The sequence below is a fragment of the Capricornis sumatraensis genome, chromosome 13, assembly GCF_032405125.1.
Source record: "Capricornis sumatraensis isolate serow.1 chromosome 13, serow.2, whole genome shotgun sequence".
Taxonomy (NCBI): domain Eukaryota; kingdom Metazoa; phylum Chordata; class Mammalia; order Artiodactyla; family Bovidae; genus Capricornis; species Capricornis sumatraensis.
In genome coordinates, this window is record NC_091081.1 from 11,221,579 (window position 1) to 11,243,276 (window position 21,698).

At 40.2% G+C, this 21,698-nt stretch overlaps 1 non-coding gene and 1 pseudogene across 1 annotated transcript; both read right to left on the reverse strand.

Moving 5' to 3' along the window:
* The window catches only part of LOC138089946 (acyl-protein thioesterase 1 pseudogene), a 45,877-nt pseudogene that overhangs the window by 17,838 nt on the left and 6,341 nt on the right, over positions 1-21,698 (reverse strand).
* LOC138090020 (U6 spliceosomal RNA) lies at positions 19,371-19,476 on the reverse strand. The gene has a single exon (XR_011145846.1). It is a non-coding gene; the product is annotated as a U6 spliceosomal RNA (small nuclear RNA).

Here is a 21,698-nt window from a genome sequence, read left to right on the forward strand (position 1 = left end):
AAAGAGACAAAGATGTCTTTTGGACTCTGTGGGAGAGGGGGAGGGTGGGATGATTTGGAAGAATGGCATTGAAACATGTATAATATCATATATGAAACGACCAGTCCAGGTTTGATGCATGATACTGGATGCTTGGGGCTGGTCCACTGGGATGACCCAGAGGGATGGTACGGGGAGGGAGGAGGGTTCAGGATGGGGAACACGTGTATACCTGTGGCAGATTCATGTTGATGTATGGTAAAACCAATACAATATTGTAAAGTAATTAACCTCCAATTAAAATAAATAAATTTTTATTAAAAAAAAAGAAATCAAAGATGATATAAATGGAGAGATATTCCATGTTCCTGAGTAGGAAGAATCAATATTGTGCAAATGACTATACTACCAAACACAATCTACAGATTCAACCCAATCCTTATCATTTTCCAATGGAATTTTTCACAGAACTAGAATAAAAAATTTCACAATTCATATGGAAACACAAAAGACCCCGAATAACCAAAGCAGTCTTGAGAAAGAAGACTGGAGCTGGAGGAATCAACCTTCCTGACTTCAGAATATACTACAAAGCTATAGTCATCAAGACAGTGTGGTACTGGCACAAAAACAGAAACATAGACCAATGGAACAACATTGAAAGCCCAGAAATAAACCCATTCACCTCTGGGTACCTTATATTTGACAAAGAAGGCAAGAAGATACATTGGGCAAAAGACAGCCTCTTCAATAAATGGTGCTGGGAAAACTGGACAGCTACATGTAAAAGAATGAAATTAGAACACTTCCTAACACCATACACAAAGATAAAATCAAAATGGAATAAAGACTTAAATGTAAGACCAGGAACTATAAAACTCTTGGTGGAAAACATAGGCAGAAACCTCGATGACATAAATCAAAGCAAGATCCTCTATGACCCACTTCCTAGAGTAACAGAAATAAAAACAAAAGTAAACAAGTGGGACCTGATTAAACTTAAAAGCTTTTGCACAGCGAAGGAAACTATAAGCAAAGTGAAAAGACAACCCTCAGAATGGGAGAAAATAATAGGAAATGAAACAATTGACAAAGGATTAATTTCCAAAATATACAAGCAGCTCATACAATTCAATACCAGAAAAAACAAACAACCCAATACAAAAGTGGGAAAAAGACCTAAATAGACATTTCTCCAAAGAAGATGTACAGATGGCTAACAAACACAAGAAAAGATGCTCAGCATTGCTCAATGTTCAGTTCAGTTCAGTTCAGTTCAGTTGCTCAGTCGTGTCTGACTCTTTGCAACCCCATAAATCACAGCATGCCAGGCCTCCCTATCCATCACCAACTCCCAGAGTTCATTCAGACTCACGTCCATTGAGTCAGTGATAAGTTGGCTTAAAGGTCAACATTCAGAAAACGAAGATCATGGCATCTGGTCCCATCACTGCAGGGGAAATAGATGGGGAAACAGTGGAAACAGTGTCAGGCTTTATTTTTTGGGGCTCCAAAATCATTGCAGATGGTGACTACAGCCATGAAAAGATGCTCAATGTTAGAGGAATGCAAATCAAAGCTACAATGAGATATCACCTCACACCGGTCAGAATGGTGATCGTCAAAATGTCTACAAACAATAAGTGCTGGAGAGGGGTGTGAAGAAAAGGCAATGGTCTTGCACTATTGGTGGGAATGTAAATGGATACAGCCACTATGGAAGATGGTATGGAGATTCCTTAAAAACCTAGGAATAAAACCACCACATGACCCAGCAATTCCACTCCTAGCCATATACCCTGAGGAAACCAAAATTTAAAGATACACACATAATCCATTGTTCATTGCAGCACTATTTAAAATAGCTAGAACATGGAAGCAACCTAGATAACCATCAACAGATGAATGGATAAAGAAGTTGTGGTCCATATACACAGGGGAATTACTCAGCCATAAAAAGGAATGCATTTGAGTCAGTTCTGATGAGGTGGATGAATCCAGAACCTATTTTACAGATGGAAGTAAGTCAGAAAGAGAAAGATAAATATTGTATTCTAATGCACATATACAGAATCTAGAAAAATGGTATTGAAAAATTATTTACAGGGCAGCAGTGGAGAAGCAGACATAGAGAATAGACTTATGGACATGGCGAGAGGGGAGAAGAGGGTGAGATGTATGGAAAAAGTGACATGGAAACTTACATTACTATTTGAAAATAGATAGCCAACAGGAATTTGCTGTATGGCTCAGGAAACTCAAACAGGGGCTCTGTATCAACCTAGAGGGGTGGGATGGGGAGGAAGGTTCAACAGGGAGGGGATATATGTATACCTATGGCTGATTCCAGTTGAGGTCTGACAGGAAACAACAAAATTCTGTAAAGCAATTATCTTTCAATAAAAAAATAAATTGAAAAAAAAAAAGAATTGCCATATGATCCAGCAATGCCACTGTAAGGTATATATCAGAGAAAACTGAAATTTGAAAAGATACATGCATCCCTATGTTCACAACAATACAATTTACAATAGCAAGACATGGAAACAACCTAAATGTCCATCAACAGAAGAATAGATAAAGAAAATGTGGTGCATATAAATGATGGACTGTTACTTAGCCATCTAAGAAGGGTGAAAATAATGCCATTTGCAGCAACATGAATAGAACTAGAGATTATCATACTAAGCGAAACAAGTCAGAGAAAGACAAATATAATTTGATATCACTTATGCATGGAATAAGTGATACAAATGAACTTATCTATGAAACAGAAACAGAGTCACAGATGAATAGAACAGATGTGGTTGTGCGTGGGGGAGAAATGAATTGGAAGTTTGGGATTTGCAGATGCAAACTCTTATATGTAGGATGGATAAACAGCAAGGTCCTACCATGCAGCACGGGGAACTATATGTAATATCTTGTAATAATACAATGGAAAAGAATATGAAAAAGGATATATAAATCTGAACCACTTTTCTGTATACCAGAAACTAATACAATACTGTAAATCAACTATACTTCAATAAAATAAGGTTAAAAATCTTTCAAAAAATAAAATCTATTAGTTTTAATAAGACATTGTAAACATTTCTACTTATTCAACTTATTAAAATGAAACAAGTTAAATGCTACAAATAAAAACTTAGAGGGGGATAAAATGTTGTTGAAGAAATGTGAAATTAGACAATTTTTAAAAAATGAGTCAACTGAGATTTTAGAAAGGATAGTTTTGCAGGTAATACTGTGAAGAAGGCTGAGCACCGAAGAATTGATGCGTTTGAACTGTGGTGTTGGAGAAGACTCTTAAAGGTCCCTTGGAGTGCAAGGAGATCCAACCAGTCCATTCTGAAGGAGATCAGCCCTGGGATTTCTTTGGAAGGAATGATGCTAAAGCTGAAGCTTCAGTACTTTGGACACCTCATGCGAAGAGTTGACTCATTGGAAAGGACTCTGATGCTGGGAGGGATTTGGGGCAGGAGGAGAAGGGGATGACAGAGGATGAGATGGCTGGATGGCATCACCAACTCGATGGATGTGAGTTTGCATGAACTCCGGGAGATGGTGATGGACAGGGAGGCCTGGCGTGCTGTGATTCATGGGGTTGCAAACAGTCGGACATGACTGAGCGACTGAACTGAGCTGAACTGAATGTGTAAGAAGTTACTACAAAATTCAATGATCTAAAATAACATTTTTATCTCACAGTCTTTGTGGGAGAGGAATCTGGAGGCAGTTTAGCTTGATGCCCTAGTTCAGGGTCTCTCTCAAGACTGCTTCAAGGTGACAGCTTTTGTCTCAAAACTCCACCAGGGAGGATCAGACTCCAAGCTCACTGATGTGGACGTTGGCACCATTCAGTTTCTAGTTGGCCTTACTGGCTACGTGGGGCTCCCCATGGGCACAGCAACCATGGCAACTTGCTCTTTCAGAACAAGCAAGAAGAGCCAGAGAGAGAGAATAGAGCATGGCCTTCCAAATTTCAGAAGTAACATCCATAACTTTTGCCCTGTTCTTTAGAAGCAAGTCTCTAGGTTTGATCTACAATCAAGGAGAGGAGATTGTACAGAATGTGTGAATACCAGGAGGTAGCGGTATTTGAGGGCCACGCTGGAGCCTGCCTACCGCACCTGACATGGGAAATTCTTTATAATTCCAGAGATTTTCCAGATCTCAATGCTTTTGGGTAACCATTTCCAAGGGTTACTGGTTTTAATTTTAATAAAATGTGGTCTATTTTGTATTTTTAAAAATTTTAATGAGGGAAGGGAGAAGTTTCTTATACATATTTTAAAACAATTGCCTGGTGTTCACTTACTAATGATGCATCAGAATATTTGATATATCAAAAACTCTTTTTGACTAACCAAAATTAAAAGGAGTCAAAAGGAGAAAAAAATGAAATGAATAATATATTTTTCCAAAATATGTTTCAGTATTGAGCCAGATAATGTCATGGAATATAGCTTGTTTGACACATATGTCATTTATAACTCCCATATTGTAAATAAATTAAGAAAAAGGGCAGTGTTAAGTAGACATTAAAATCATTTTCAAAAAAATAAGACCACAAAACTAGTCTAGACAATTCTTTTTAAAAACTTCCCCTTCTCACTAGGTCAAGAGCTCTCAACCAGATATTTCTGTATATTTATAGATGTCAAAACTTGATGTGTATATGCATTTCCTGTAGAATGAGTTAATAGCATTCATGAACTTCCCAAAAGAACAAGAACCATTGTCCGAGGCAACAGCAATTTAGGCACTGAATTCTCACATACAGTCTCATGAATTTGCTTCATATAAATAACAACAACAAAAAGTGATTAAAATTTATTGAATTTTCTTTTAAACTATCTTTCATCAGTGTAACTAATGTTGAGTTCTATGTTCACTCAACAAATATTTATTCAGTATCCCTAAATCCCAGCCAGTTCTAGGCAATGGAAATATTAATACAAGTCCCGTCTTCACATTCTTGAGAGTGTGGGTGGAAGAAAGTAAACAGTAATGTGTACAATATTGCATTGCAGAGAAAATAAGCAGGTTATTCCTGAATTATTTCAAGCTTTAATGGGAATATACAGTTCACCATACACCAGCCCTACTGATCTTTCATAAAACTTTTGATATCAGCAAAATACCCTCAGTTCAGTCCAGTGAATATTTATGTAGCACTTGCTATGGGCCAGGTATTGGGCTAGATGCTGGAGATGCAGAGATGAGCCTGTTGCTCTGAGTTTATATTCTAGGCTTAGAGGGATCACTTCTAGGAATCCCTCTAGGCTGGATTAGTGGTCCCCCTCTGTGACCATACAGAGGGATAACTGGGCATAACTTTATCATGTTTACCTTCAAGTCGAATCTGTTTAAGTGTCTCTCTTTCTTGCTTGATCATGACCTCTTCAAGAGCAAGACATACATTTCATTAATCTTTGAATTCCCAGCATTTGGGGCATAGTAGTTCAAGAAATGTTTGTTGACCTGCACTTGGAGAGACAGTCTAACCATAGAGGGATTGCACATGCCTTGAGACTTTCTCTAACCTCTATTTTAAGTAGTAAGATGCAGAGTATATTTTTTCCTCTCACAGGTTTCAGTCAAAATCAAAGAATGTCATTAATATGAGATCTGTTATGACATAAGAAATGTCTTTATCAAGACCATATGCATTCTTTCTAGGGTAACTGGTTAGAAATACAGTGCTGTGTTTTATCAACCAAAGAATGTTTTGTCAACCAAAGAATGTTCTTCATCTCAGTCCTCTCCCCCTTTCCTGATCTGAGCCAAGAGCATAGCTCCATGCATCATGTCCCATCAGCTCTTGCCCCAAGATCAGCAAGTGACCTGGGACATGGGGAAAAGAGGACTATGTCATTAAGGTGATGATCCCTGATCATGTCTACTTCACTGGCAAGTTTTCAGGAAAAGAGCAATATTAAATTTTACACACACAAAAAAATCAGATTCAAGTGTCATGTCTTTAGGGAAATAAAAGGCTAGATAAAAATTCAAATCAAACTGAAACTTCACAAGGTCAATGTATTCTATGTGCACACTGTATCAAACAATAATATCATGTAACAATTTCTCTCTGAATAAGGACAAATTCTCTGCCCACATCCAGCAAAAGAAATTTTTATCCTAAATTTTTCTCAAAGGCAAATGCTTTCCCACACTCAGAAAAGCATTGTTGGTCCTCTGAGCATTCGTTTTATGCCAAGTTTCAAAGTTTTAATTCTAAATTCTTTTGTTTAGTTTTTGAAGTATACACTGTAGCACATTATGGTATAAATATTTGAAGTATACACCAGTATACTTAACTAGTTTAAGTATACATTAACCAGTTTTAGCCTCATATAGTTTGTCATTAGCTGTTTTTTTTGATCACTTAAATGCCAGAAATGGGCTTCCCTGGTGGCTCATTCAGTAAAGAATCTGCCTGCAATGCAAGAGACCCGGGTTCAATCCCTGGGTCAGGAAGATCCTTTGGAGAAGGAAGTGGCAACCCACTCCAATATTCTTGCCTGGGAAAGTCCATGGACAGAGGAGACGGGCAGGCTACAGTCCATGGGGTCTCAAGAGTTGGACACGATTTAGCGACTAAATCACCACCAGCACATGCCAGAAATAGGCAAAGATGAGGCTCAGAGAAGGTAAATAACTTTGCCCCACCTCAGGTTGCTAGAATGGGAGTTGTAAACTAGTCTGTCAGTTTCCAAAATCAGTGGGCTTTACACTATACCATAAACAGAACAAGGGTTTTTATGATGAATTTCCCATCATGGGTGGGTTTCAAGCCAAGACTAGATGACCATCTATCAGGGTGCCAAGTTATACTAAATCATGGATTTTTTTTTTTTAATTTGGGTGGAATGTTGGACTAGATCCAACTGTAAGTCTGTGATTCCATGATGGAAGGAGCCCATTCATGATGGGAACCAATTCTGCAACAGGCTTTCTTCATTTTGCAAATCACAAAGAAGAAAGGAAACCTGTTCTGAAAGTGTTACTTGGAACCCAAGAAGGGGAATTTACACAACTACCAAGACATTATCCTTTAATCCTAGCTGGGTGGTGTTGAAAGTGAACACAGAAATATATTTGTGTTTCAAATGGTAGTCCCTGTAGTCCACAAGTGAAAAAAAAGTCCAAAACATTGTAAGATAGAAAGTTTTCAATGAAGTAAGAAAATTATATTGTGATCTCAGGGTGAATGTCTAAGCAAAGCTTACATAAAACTCAAAAGAAGTCGAACAATGGAAAAAGGAAACAGATTTTGGCAATGTCCCAGGAGTCATTCTTGGAAAGAATTAGTCTACCCATTACAGTATTAGCATTAATAGGATTAACTAATACTGTTACCTTATACCTTGAATATAATCAGAATCATGGTTGTTTTTTTTTTTTTTTATGTCAAGTACTGAAGTTTTTAAAGGGTCAATGATGAAAATTTTATTAATCAGGGACTTTCCTGGTGGTACAGTGCGTAAGACTTCACACTTTCATTGCGAGGGCATGGGTTCAGTCACTGGTCAGGAAATTAAGATCCCACATGCCGTGTAGCCAAAGAAATGAAGAAATTTTCCATAAATCAGAAATGTTTACCCCAGGTGTTTGAAAGAAGTTACATTTGGATTTGTAGACAAAAGACATTCTGCAGAGATTAGTTATTAGCTTTATAGAGATAAAACAATAAATCATGGCTTCTAGAAAGATTACAAGGGACTAACGTTGTAAATGATTTTTTCAGAAATCTTAAGCATTTCCCTACTTCCCAATTTTTTGCTAATCTTTTTTGGTTTAGCTTTTTATTGCTTGTAAATAAGGATATTTCCAGTTATTTATTGAAAAAATAGTTTTAAGTTAATATTCTTAAAAGTCTATAGTGAGTTCAGCAGCTATTCATGTGAAATGAATGTGCTTCTTAATTGATATAAAAATTGAGTAAAGCAAATTGTATTGTATTTGTATAATATTAGCCTGTTTAGTGGAGAAGGAAATGGCAACCCACTCCAGTATTCTTGCCTAGAGAGTCCTGTGGACTGTCCTGGAGGAGAGGCTCCTGGAGGAGCCTGGTGGCTGCCGTCTATGGGGTTGCACAGAGTCGGACATGACTAAAGCGACTTAGCATGCATGCATACATTGGAGAAGGAAGTGGCAACCCACTCCAGTGTTCTTGCCTGGAGAATCCCAGGGGCAGAGGAGCCTGGTGGGCTGCCATCTATGGGGTCACACAGAGTTGGACACGACTGAAGCGACTTAGCAGCAGCAGCAAGAAAATTTTGCTTAAAAGGACACCTTTTTAGATAATGAGAAATGGGTCATACCTACTTGGGATAAGATTCAGAATAAAAAGGCATGATATGACACCTCCATATTAAAACCAGTTATGAAATAAACTGCTACAATTCATTTATTCATAAGTGTCAGTGTGATGGGATCTAAGAGCAGGGGTTCCGCTATTCTACTTTTCATTGAATACAACACTCCAAACTCTTGCATCAGAAGAGGAAGTGTAGGTTATTCAAAATAATTACTTTTCATATAAATACCCTTGTGAACTTATCTCTTGGGGCCACTGATCATTGTACAGTTCCCAAGAGAAAGCTGAGATGGAACTATGGAAAACAAGTGAAAATTTACATGATAGTAGTTAACAATGGAGAAAAAGCCAGGTTCAACATAGGCAAGAAAATAGTATGTGGGAGAAACCAGCTGTGTGACCACAACTTAATACTATGCATTCCGAATGGCAAGGGCTAGAGCCTCTTCACTTCAGACTAAGGCTAACTGCAGAACACCAAGATTTGCCAAAATCATTCTCTTTCCCCCTTTATACATGTTCCTCCTTTCCTCCTCTGTGTGTCCCGCATTCTAAATGATATAACTAACTCTTCATAAAGAGGTAAGTTCTTTTACAAATATATAAAATCATGTTCTTACCCCAGAGGAACCTTCAGAGGATGGATGTTCGGATACAGTCTTTTTACAGCTTTTGCTTGCTTGAGTTCTTCTAAGAAAAGAGTACATCAATAACATCATGCAGTAAGAGATAATTAGTATTAAATGTCTTGAGAGTAACTCAAATGCCTGCAATTTCTAATTTGAAAATTTGGCATTTTTACTGGAGGCAATACAAGGAAGGTGATTGTTTCCAAGATTAACTAACTTCCTGTAGATCACAAAACAGCAAGAGCTGTTTTGTGTGCCTTGTAATAATGAGGAACATTAGCACAACCAAGGCTCTGTTGTTATGTTCCAAATGGTGCGAAGACCCTGCCATGATTCATTACTTACCCCCTGAAGGAGATTGAAAAGGAAACTCACATTGTTGGATACCTATTTTGCACTAACCGTTTTGCTAGGTACTTTCACACACAGTATCTGGCTCAGTTTTAGCAACATCCTGCAAAGTGAGTGTAAGTACACCTAAACCCCGCTGATGATTCTCCCTTGAAGAATGATACAGTCATGGATGTTACATTGATAGTCTTTTTTTTCTGCCGATAAAATGATGATGAGATAGATTTGGAGGCTACATTTTCCAATATGGCAGCCACTAGCCATGTCTGATTATTTAAATTTAAATCTATTAAAATTAAAAATTCAGTTCACAGTCACACTGGTCACATTTCAAGTGCTCAATAGCCACACATGGCTAGTGTCTACTGAGTTGGACAATGCAGACAATACTCCCCATTGTAGACTGTTTTATTGGAAAGTGCTAATTGTAGATTCACAATAATTAGAAGAGATGGCAATTTCATTGGATAAAACAAAAGTGGATTTGATACAAACATTAATAATTAGATTGAGGAAAAATCATTTCAATATCAAATGATCTCTTATCATGTGACCAGTGCCTAAGGTGGCCTTAACTTCCCTTCAGCCTGACTGAACTTTTAGCAGGCTTCTTCCTCTGACCTTTTTCTTAGATCATTGCTTTTAGTTCATAGTTTAACCAAGTCATGTCCAACTCTTGTGACCCCATTGGCTGTAGTCTGCCAGGCTCCTCTGTCCGTGGAATTCTTCAGGCAAGAATATTGGAGTGGGTAGCCATTTCCTCCTATAGGGGGGCTTCCTAACTCAGGGATTGAACTCAGGTCTCTTGCATTGCAGGCAGTCTCCTGCATTGCAAGCAGATTCTTTACTGACTAAGCCACCAGGGAAGCCAAGAAAACTCATGAATTATTTCTCTGCCCCTTTGAGATCCCCTTTAAAAGCCTCTTGCAAGTTTTACAACCCAAGAATATCTTTCTCCATGACCTGGGAGCTATCTCTTTAAAATCCTCAAAGCAGGTGCAATTGGACAACCCAGAGGGATGGGATGGGGAGGGAGGTGGAAGCGGGGTTTGGGACGGATGGAGGGGGACACATTTATACCCATGGCTGATTCATGTCAATGTATGGAAAAAACCACCACAATATTGTAAAGTAATTAGTCTCCAATTAAAATAAATAAAGCTTTTTAAAAATGTAATCCTCAAAGGAGATGGCACCTCTATCTCCCAGTTCCCTGGGAGGGAAGAGCCTAACTTCAGTGGGCACCTTCCTCCAAGTTGCAAAACTACCTTATGTCATAAAAGTAGGAGTTTATTTTTTTCATTTGGTTGAAGCCACAGATGACCTATGACTTCCTCAAACATTCTCCAGCTTCTCCAATCCTTAAAAAACCTACCTACTCTCCACCAAAGTTGAGTTCAGAGTCAGTTCTGACATTCAGAGTTAGTTCTCCCCTAACGCAATAGCCTTGAATAAAATATTTCTTGCCTATTTAACTGGTACAATTTTTGCTTTGAAGAAAGTTTTCAGAAAGTAAAAATAGTCATTCAAACTGCTGTCTCAGTGTATACCAAAAATACTTTTGAGGTTTTTTTCCCCTAAGGCCAACCACCTGTTAAATGGTCTACATAGGTAATCAGACAGTTATGTGTGCAAAGTGAAAAGTTTGGTTGCAAAGGTAAATACAGTTCCAGGGTTGACGGATTCAAAATTGCAATTATGTATAGCTAGGCAATGGCACCCCACTCCAGTACTCTTGCCTGGAAAATCCCATGGATGGAGGAGCCTGGTAGGCTGCAGTCCATGGGGTTGCTCAGGGTCGGACACGACTGAGCGACTTCACTTTCACTTTTCACTTTGATGCATTGGAGAAGGAAATGGCAACCCACTCCAGTGTTCTTGCCTGGAGAATCCCAGAGCCAGGGGAGCCTGGTGTGCTGCCATCTATGGGGTTGCACAGAGTCAGACACGACTAAAGCAACTTAGCAGCAGCAGCAGCAGGCCTGATACCACTTCAGTGGTACACAGACCTGTTACCCAGTCAAACTGATCGATCATATAAACCTGATGGGAAAGGATGCCAAGCTTTTTGATCCACAAACACTTTCTTCTGGAACATGTTCTTCCTCAAGCTGATCATCAAAGTACACCCCACCTAGGCTTGGAAAGGTGGAGTTGGGTTCACTGGTGGGTCATTCCAGTGATCTGTTTCCATTAGGATTTGCAGGCTCAGTCAAGGCCACTTCTAGCCCAAATCTAGACTCCCAGTCCTTCCTCCATTTTATATTCTCTGCAAATTTCAGGGAATTAATCATCATGTCTGTGGGCTGCTTCTCAGCATTTTGCCAAAGCTGAATCACTATTAATACAAAAATACTTGCCTCTCAGAGGAGTAAATCCAATAGTTTGTAAACCCAAAATCTTTGAAGGGATTTTTTTCCTTTCTTTGAGACACCTCAGGGCATTTCCTGCCATTTATCACCTGAGCACCAAAGGGGATCAGCGAATGTTGACTCCACCCAGCTCTCATTCCTGGTTCACTACTACTTTTTTGAAAAAAAAAAAAAAAAATTGAAAAAAGACAACTGGGCTTCAGCGGTAGTAAAGAATCTGCCTGCCAATGCAGGAGACATGGGTTTGATTCCTGACCCGGGAAGATCCCACATGTTGAGGGGCTGCGGAGCCTGTGCACCGCAACTATTGAGCCTGCGCTCTAGAACCCTGGAGCCACAGCTACTGAAACCCGCATGCCCTAGAGCCTGGGCTCTGCAATAAGAGAAGCCACTGTAATGAGAAGCCCGTGTACCAGACCAGACAGTAGCCCCTGCTGCCGCAACTAGAGGAAACCCTGCGCAGCAACAAAGACCCATTCCAGCTAAAAAAAAAAAATATATATATATATATATATTTTTTTTTTTTTTTTTTAAAGAAAAGAGATGGCTTTGGGGGGTGGAGGTGGGAGTGGAGGTGGGCATAGAGGAATCACATTTTCATTAGAACTAAAGATACCTGGTGGACGTCCCAGGTGGTGCAGTGGTAAAGAATCCACCTTCCAATGCAGGAGACGCAAGAGACATGGGTTCGATCCCTGGATTGGGAAGACCCTTGCAGCAGGAAATGGCAACCCACTCCAATATTCTTTCCTGGAAAATCCCACGGACAGAGGAAGCTGGTGGGCTAGAGTCCGTGGTATTGCAAAGAGTCAGACACGACTGAGCACGCACATGTGTGCACACGCACAGGCATACACATACACACATACCTGATTTTATATATATATATATTTATACTTTTCTGATGTTTCATAATTTTCAGAAACTTTTCATGTTAATTCTTTCAATCCTCTCAACAATCCTGTGGGGTGGGTTTTCATATTCTACAAAAACAAAACAAAGCGAATTAGGAAGTTTAGAGACACCAAGTGGCAGAGCTTACAGAAGAGATGCCGGCTGCCTCTACTGCCCCCACTTCTCACTGCCTCCTCTGTAACACAGGGTAGTTTGTGCCTGGGTTCCTACCACTGACTGAAACCACTCCCTCCAAGGTCTCTCACAGCCTCTTTGTGGGAACCTTTTAGGCTTTATCTTCCAAGAGTATTCTCTGACTTGACTCTGTGGGCCACATCCTCCTTGGTTTCTGGGACTCTACAGTTTTTTGTTTCTTTCTGCTTAACAAGTTGCTCTTTTAAGGATGTAACCTCTACCTCAGAGCTTCCCAACAGGCAGGAGGCAGAGAGATATTGATTGCTTTACCCAGAGTGTGCCTGGAAGTACAGAACCTCCTGGCTGATGGCTCTCATTACAAGCACATTTATTTTGTGATTTGATGCCAAGCCATGGGTTGCCAGTCTGTGACTTACAGACCTCATGGACTGTAGCCCTCCAGGCTCCTCTGTCCATGGGATTTTCCAAGCAAGAATACTGGAGTGGGTTGCCATTTCTTTACGGGCCATCTAAGAAGAGTGGGTCGTAAAGTATGCTTCTCTCCTCGGCAGCATATGGAACTCACTTCCAAGGCCAAGTTGCACATCAATTTTATCAGCTCAAAGAGGTGAGTGCATAGCCCCAGAGACAGCTGGTGGTGGTGAGGAAGCCAGGAAGGAATTCCTTCCTATGGGAGCAGGATTCAGAGGGCCAAATTCGCTCTCCAAGTGTATTAGTGCCAACTCCACTTTTCGTAGTCTCCAAGGTAGCTGCAGGATGACCATCCTAATAAGACAGACTTGCTCATCAAGAGAAAAATTCGATTGGAAATCCCACTCCGGAGAAAAGTCATCATTCAAAAAGATACATGCACCCCAATGTTCATTATAGCACTTGTGATAGCCAAGACATGGGAGAAACCTAAATATCCTCCAAGAGATGAATGAAGATCTGCTCTATATCTACAATGGCATATTACTCAGCCATGAAATAGAATGAAACAGTGCCATTTTCAGCAGCATGGATAGACCTAGAGTTTTTCAGACTAAGTGAAGTAAGTCAGACAGAGAAAGACAAATATCACGTGACGGCACTTAAATGGGGAATCTAAAAAAATGATACAAATGAACTTTTTTCCAAAACAGAAACAAACAGACATAGAAAACAAATTTATGGTTAGCAAAGAGGAAGGCTGGGAGAAGGGATAAATTAGGAATTTGGGACTAATACATATATGTACTATTGCATATAAAATAAACAAGTACCTGTAGCACAGGGAACTATACTTAATACTTTATAACAACCTAAAAGAGAAGAGAATCTGAAAAAAAATACATATATGTATATGTAAAAATGAATCGCTTTGCCCTACATGTAAAACTAAAACATTGTAAATCAACATTATATTTATATTTCAAAAAATAAAATTCAATTGGATTCAAAATCCATTTTCACCTCTGTAATTTACTGTTATATTTGTCATCAAATTTTTAAAAAAGGAAGGGTTGATAGATTCTTTTCATAAACATTTGAGTGGTTATAAAAATGTTGTTATTACCTATCTAAGTGAAAGGAAAGGCTCCTTCCATCTTACCAATTCAATGAACATGAACTTGGGCACACTCCAGGAGATGGCGAGGGACAGAGAGGCCTGGCGTGCTGCAGTCCATGGGGTCATAAAGAGTCAGACATGACTTGGCGACTGACCAACAACATGTAAGTGCAACATTTCTTATTGTTTATAACAATGAAGAATGTGAGAATCACATTCCCTGAGCAAAAACACCTTTTTAAGACTAAATGGCAAGTGGATATTCCGAACCTGGATCCTACCACATACCGGCTAAGAGACCAGAAGTCCAACAACACCTCCATCTACCTTTCCACCAGTTTTGATTCTCAAGCCAAAGTGCTGCAAACCATAGGGCCCACAGTGTCCAGCTCCAGCAGAACTGTGCGGCACAGAAGGAGCATGGACTCCAAGAGCAGCAGGGCCCTGGCCTGGAGCAGCAGTAAAAACACCTCCAAGGCCTACTCCAGCTCAGAAATTCCCTGAGATGCCAAGTCGGCAGAGAAAGGCTTTGCAACAGATGTTAACCCAAACATCCAAAACCTGTCAGTGGTTGGGCTCCACATCCTCCTGCTGACAGGTTTCACTTGTCATTAAAACTGGTTTTAACCTGCCTGTGATGCCCTGGCTCTGATCCAGCTGAGGTCGCCAAGGTGGCAGATTCTGAGAGCCACCTGTGCCCTCCCTCATTCCTCATCTCCTCCTCCTCTTTCCCTTCAAGCAAACTTTGTGCCCCATGAAGGAAAAGCCTCCTTCCATCTCTCTGCCCTTCTTCTTTTTTGAATTAATTATTTCACTGCACCAGGTCTTACTAGCGGCATATGGGATCTAGCTTCCCAACCAGGGACCAAATACAGGCCCCCTGCATTGGGAGTGTGGAGTCCCTGGACCACCAGGGAAGTCCCTCTCCCACCTCTCTGGCCCCACCGGCAAGGCCGCCAACTGGATGCTACTGGATATTTGTGACGGAGATGCTGAAGACCTGCCAAACGCTGTCGCCATCTGCTCTGTTCCTTCGTTGCTCCTCACTCCCTGAAGTTTCCAGCAAAGGTGTGGGCTGCTGCAGCCCCTCCTGGCCTTGGAGAAGTTCCCTACCTCTCCCTAGAGGCTGTCTCCAATGGATGATGGCTCGCCAGTGGCATCTCTTGGGCTCTAGCTCCTGGAGAAGGTTGTGAGTTTATATTTTTAACATAGTGCTCATCAAGAGATACATATCATCTTTTCCCCAAAATGTGGGGAAAACTGTCTTATTATCTGGGCCCTGCTATGCTGTGTATCTAAACCATGCGGATATTCTGCTGCCTGTGGCTTCATTCAAAGGGATTTGCAAGAGGAAAAAGGAAATGGAAGAGATCGTATATAATTAGAAAGAAATCCATTTCAAACAAAATTTGATATTAAAGAGTCAGCTTAAATATTTTATAAATTCAATATTTAGCATTCCTACTACTTCTATTTTATTATAGTTGTGCTATAAAAAGAAGTTTTTATGGATTGAATTGTGTTTTCCCCATAAAAACATATGTTGAAGTCATAACCACCAGTTCCTCAGAATATAACATCATTTGGAAAAAGAACCATTGCAGATATAATTAGTTAAGATGAGGTCTTACTGGAGCAGGCTGAAGCCCTAATTGAATATGACTGGTGTCCTTACAAAACGAAGCTTCCCCTGTGGCTCAGTATGTAAAGAATCCATCTGCAATGCTGGAGATACAGGAGAAGCGGGTTCAATCGCTGGTTTGGGAAAATACCCTGGATGAGGAAATGGCAACCCACTCCAGTATTCCTGTCTGAAAAACCCCATGGACAGAGAGCCTGGCAGGCTATAGTCCATGTGGTTCCAAAGAGGCAGACACGACTCAGCACAGAGCACAAGGTACATGGTACCTTAAAAAACAATGGGCATATGAAAACAGAGAGATACACAGGAAGAATATCATCAGATATCCAAGTTATGCAGTTTCAAGACAAAAAAAAAGAAACAACCCAAGAGCCAAAGATTGTTGGCAAACTACCAGAGACAAGGAAAGATTTCCTTCATAGATTTCAAAAGTACCATGGCTCTGCTGACACCGTTGATTTTGGATTTATAGCCTCCAGAATTGTGAGACAATAAATTTCTGTTCTTTTAAGCCACAGTTTGTGGTACTTTGTTATAGGAGCTCTAGGAAAACCAATACATAAGTAATGAAAAATTTTACCATGTCCATATAGACACCCCTAAAGCTCTCACAGCTTACATGCAGCATGCAATGTTCCATACAAATTCTATTTTCTGTGTGTTCCTATATGTTTAAAGTTGGGAAACACACACTCCTTCACCTTTTCTGAAAGGATTCACATTTCCTAGGAGTATCATCTTTGGCCCTCCTCTCAGCCAATTCAGTCTTTTAAAAAAAAAATTGCCATGCCCTGCAGCATCTGGGCTCTTAGATTTCAAATCAGGGATCAAAACTGTGCCTCCTGCATTGGAAGGAAGAATCTTAACCACTGGGCAATGAGGGAAGTCCCTCAGTCAACTCATTCTTGCTGAGTAGTCTTACCTAGTCGATTTATATCTGAAAATGTATTGCTTCGACTCTGTGTGTCCAAGCACAGATCTCTTTCCTGAGCCCTGGACCACATATCCACTATTTTGCAGAACTCAAGAGTCTCTACAATTACTCAAAACTTCAAGACCCAAGTGACATAACGCAAGGCATTCAGAGTGACTTGAGTTTAGATTTTTAAGAGAAAGTTGGAGACAGGTGCCTGGGCATTGCTTTAGGGTGTAGCTCAATCATTTTCCCTTTTTTAGATGGAGATTCATCACTAGTTTCTCCCCTAAGTCCAGCTCCCATCCCAGTGAAGAATGTGTTAATAACCATTCCTGAGGAACAGCATCACCTTCAGGAGCCTGAAATGCTGCTGAGATGAAGTGTACAATCTATAAGAATTCATCCACACTAATATAGAGTCTGATATGCCACACAGAATAAAGGGCCAGTTCATGAGGTTAAAAAGAAATTATTCACCAGACTTTGGTTAAAAGTAGCGAGACAGGTTTTACTTAAGCTACCGCAGTAGGGGAAAGAGACTTCACTGTAGAACTGAAATAAACTTGGCAAAACAAAAGGCAGGAGGCTTTTTAAATGCTGGATGTCTGTGTCTCTATTCTCGCCCTGAAAAATGATCATCTGTACCATTTTTCTAGATTCCACATATATGCATTAATATATGATATTTGTTTTTCTCTTTCTGACTCACTTCACTCTATATGATGACCTCTACATACATCCATGTCTCTACAGATGACCCAATTTTGTTCCTTTTCATGGCTGAGTAATATTGTACTGTATATATGTACCATATTTTCTTTATTCATTCACATGTAATAGACATTTAGGTTGCTCCCATGTCCTGGCTATTGTAAATAGTGCTGCAATGAATATCGGGGTACCTGTGTCTTTTTGAATTTTGCTTTTCTCTGGGTATAGCCCCACTAGTCAAATTGCTGAGTCATACGGTAGTTCTATTTTTAGTTTTTTAAGGAACTTCCATACTGTTCTCCATAGTGGTTGTATCTCCATATGGTTGTATAAATTTATCCATAGTGGATATATGTATACATATAGCCGATTTGCTTTATCATATAGCAGAAACTAACATTAGTCCAGTAGTCATGTATGGGTGTGAGAGTTGGACTATAAAGAAAGCTGAGCGCCAAAGAATTGATGCTTTTAAATTGTGTTTGTTCAAGTCGTTTAGTGAAGTATGGATTAAAAAATAAATTTTTAAATTTATTTTTAAATTGATGTACATTTGCTTTTCAATGTTATGTTCAGTTCAGTTGTGAACTGAAGTATGTGAGAGTTGGACTATAAATGGAAGTATGTGAGAGTTGGACTATAAATGGAATTATGTGAGAGTCAGACTATAAATCTCACATGAAGTATGTGAGAGTTGGACTATAAAGAAAGCTGAGCACCAAAGAATTGATGCTTTTGAATTGTGTTTGTTCAAGTCTTTTAGTTAAGTATGGATAAAACCATTTGTGCTAAAAAGTACAGTTCTTAGGGGCAAAGTCTGAGGCCTAGTCAAGAAAAGTCCATAAAGAATAAAGTGAAATTGTTTAATTTTTCATATTTAATTTTCCAGACTTATGCTTTTTCTGAAAAGCAAGAGTCAGACTCAATGAACTTGAGATGTCTATTATCACTAAATTTTGAGAGACAGAAATTTAATCTGTAATGGTGGACTATGATGCTTCTAGGAGTTTATTCAGAAAGCAAATGATGAAACTTCTACTATCTGTGTCTTTGGGTTGCATGTTTTATTGTAAGGAAGCAAATAGAGTCTGCCCTCACCTAGGTATTTTACCTTGAGAAACATTTTGTGCTCTAAGGAAATGCCAAAGCATTCAACATAACATTGTTTGCCCACCATGTTCTAGGCACTGTTCTAGTCTCTGAGGATACAGTAGTGAACAACCCAAATAGATCTCTGCCTTTAAGGGGCTCACATTCTTTTCAGGATACAGAATGGTTGGGGCTGGTGCACTGTGATGACTCAGAAAGATGGTATGGGGAGGGAGGGGGGAGGGGGGTTCAGGATTGGGAACATGTGTACACCTGTGGTGGATTCATGTTGAGGTATGGCAAAACCAATACAGCATTGTAAAGTAAAATAAAGTAAAATTAAAAAAATTAATTTTTATTGGAGTATATTTGCTTTACAATGTTGTATTAGTTTCTACTGTACAGCAAAGTCAATCTGTCATACATACACATATACCCCCTCTTTTTGGGATTTCCTTCCCATTTAGGTCACTACAGAGCACTGGGTAGAGTTTGCTGTGTTATACAGTAGGTTCTCATTAGTTAACTATGTTATACATTGTACCAATAGTATACATATGTCAATCCCAATCTCCCAACTCATCTCACCTCTCACTTCCTCGGTGTCCTTACATTTGTTCTCTGTGTCTGTGTCTCTATTTCTGCTTTGCAAATAAGGTCATCTATACATGTTTCCAGATTCCACATATACATGTTAATATACAATATTTGTTTTTCTCTCTCTGTCACACTTCACTCTGTATGACAGTCTCTAGGTCCACCCATGTCTCCAAAAATGTGAAACACTTCATGAATTTGCATATCACTTTGCTCAGAGGCCACACTAATCTTCTCTGTATTGTTCAAAATTTAGTATAGGTGCTGCCAAAATGAAGACTAGGGGGCTCACATTTTCATGGTGGGAGATAGACAATATGTGAGTAAAGAAGTAAGTTAGAACATTTTATAAAAAGTTACTGTAATTTAGGACTTTCGGGTGGGCCAATGGTTGAGAATCTGCCTACCAATGCAGGGTACATGGGCTCAACCCCTGGTCTGGGAAGACCCCACATGCCACAGAGCAGCTAAGTCCGAAGGCTGCAACAGCTGAGGCTGCACGCTGCAATGACTGAAGCCCATGCACCTAAAGCCTGTGCCCAAGAGAAGCCACCGCAGTGAGAAGCCCAGGCTCCTAAACTAAAGAGAGCCGGTGCACAACAACGGAAACACAGTGCAGCCGCAAATACATGCATTAAATAAATAACACAAAAATACTTAAAAAAATTGTTTAGTCACTAAATCATGTCTGACTCTTTTGTGACCCGATGGGCTGTAGCCCATCAGGCTCCTCTGTCCATGGGATTCTCCAGGCAAGACTACTGGAGTAGGTTCCCATTGCCTTTTCCAGGGGGTCTTCCTGACCCAGGGATTGAACCTGAGTCTCCTGCATTGGAGGTGGATTCTTTACCACTGAGCTACCAGGGAAACCCAATCACTGTAATTTAACCCAAACAGCTAGTAAAGTAATGGTTAAAGTTCTCCAAGCCAGGCTTCAGCTATACATGAACCGTGAAATTCCAGGTGTTCAGTTTGGTTTTAGAAAAGGCAGAGGAGCCAGAGATCAAATTGCCAACATCCGTTGGATCATCGAAAAAGCAAGAGAGTTCCAGAAAAACATCTATTTCTGCCTTATTGACTATCCCAAAGCCCTTGACTGTGTGGATCACAAGAAACTGTGGAAAATTCTGAAAGAGATGGGGATACCAGACCACCTGATCTGCCTCTTGAGAAACCTATATGCAGGTCAGGAAGCAACAGTTAGAACTGGACATGGAACAACAGACTGGTTCCAAATAGGAAAAAGAGTACGTCAAGGCTGTATATTGTCATCCTGCTTATTTAACTTCCGTGCAGAGTACATCATGAGAAACGCTGGGCTGGAAGAAGCACAAGCTGGAATCAAGATTTCTGGGAGAAAGATCAATAACCTCAGATATGCAGATGACACCACCTTTATGGCAGAAAGTGAAGAGGAACTAAAGAGCCTCTTGATGAAACTGAAAGAGGAGAGTGAAAAAGTTGGCTTAAAGCTCAACATTCAGAAAACGAAGATCATGGCATCTGGTCCCATCACTTCATGGCAAATAGATGGGGAAACAGTGGAAACAGTGGCTGACTTTATTTTTCTGGGCTCCAAAATCACTGCAAATGTTGACTGCAGTCATGAAATTAAAAGACGCTTACTTCTTGGAAGGAAAGTTATGACCGACCTAGACAGCATTTTGAAAAGCAGAGACATTACTTTGCCAACAAAGATCTGTCTAGTCAAGGCTATGGTTTTTCCAGTAGTCATGTATGGATGTGAGTGTTGGACCACAAAGAAAGCTGAGAAATGAAGAATTTATGCGTTTGAAGTGTGGTGTTGGAGAAAACTCTTGAGAGTCCCTTGGACTGCAAGGAGATCCAATCAGTCCATCCTAAAGGAGTCCTGGATGTTCTTTGGAAGGACTGATGTTGAAGTTGCAACTCCAAATCTTTGGCCACCTGATGCAAAGAGCTGACTCGTTTGAAAAGACCCTGATGCTTAGAGGGATTGGGGGCAGGAGGAGAAGGGGATGACAGAGGATAAGATAGCTGGATGGCATCACCGACTCAATGGACATGGGTTTGGGTGGACTGCGGGAGTTGGTAATAGACAGGGAGGCCTGGCGTGCTGCGATTCATGGGGTCGCAAAGAGTCAGACATGACTGAGCGACTGAACTGAACTGAACTGAACCCAAACAGGGTGATGTGATAAACGTGAATCCCCAGGAGGGATCTGCTTTATGTTTGGAGCTCAGAGAACCTCTCTAAGGAGACACTTGAGCTGGAGTCTGAATGATCCTGTGGTTGTACAGAGATCAGGGGAAAGAGCATTCTGGACAGAGGGCACATGTGCATATGCCTTGATGTGGAAATAGTTTTTGTGAGTTTACAGAACAGAAAGGAGACACTAAAACATAGTGAATGAGCAGAGATATGGTTGAAGGAGAGCCAGGTCACATGGGACCTTAGAGGCACTGCTGAGGAGTAAGTGCATTGAAAACTCAGGAAGGATAGATCTATCTGTCCATCATCTA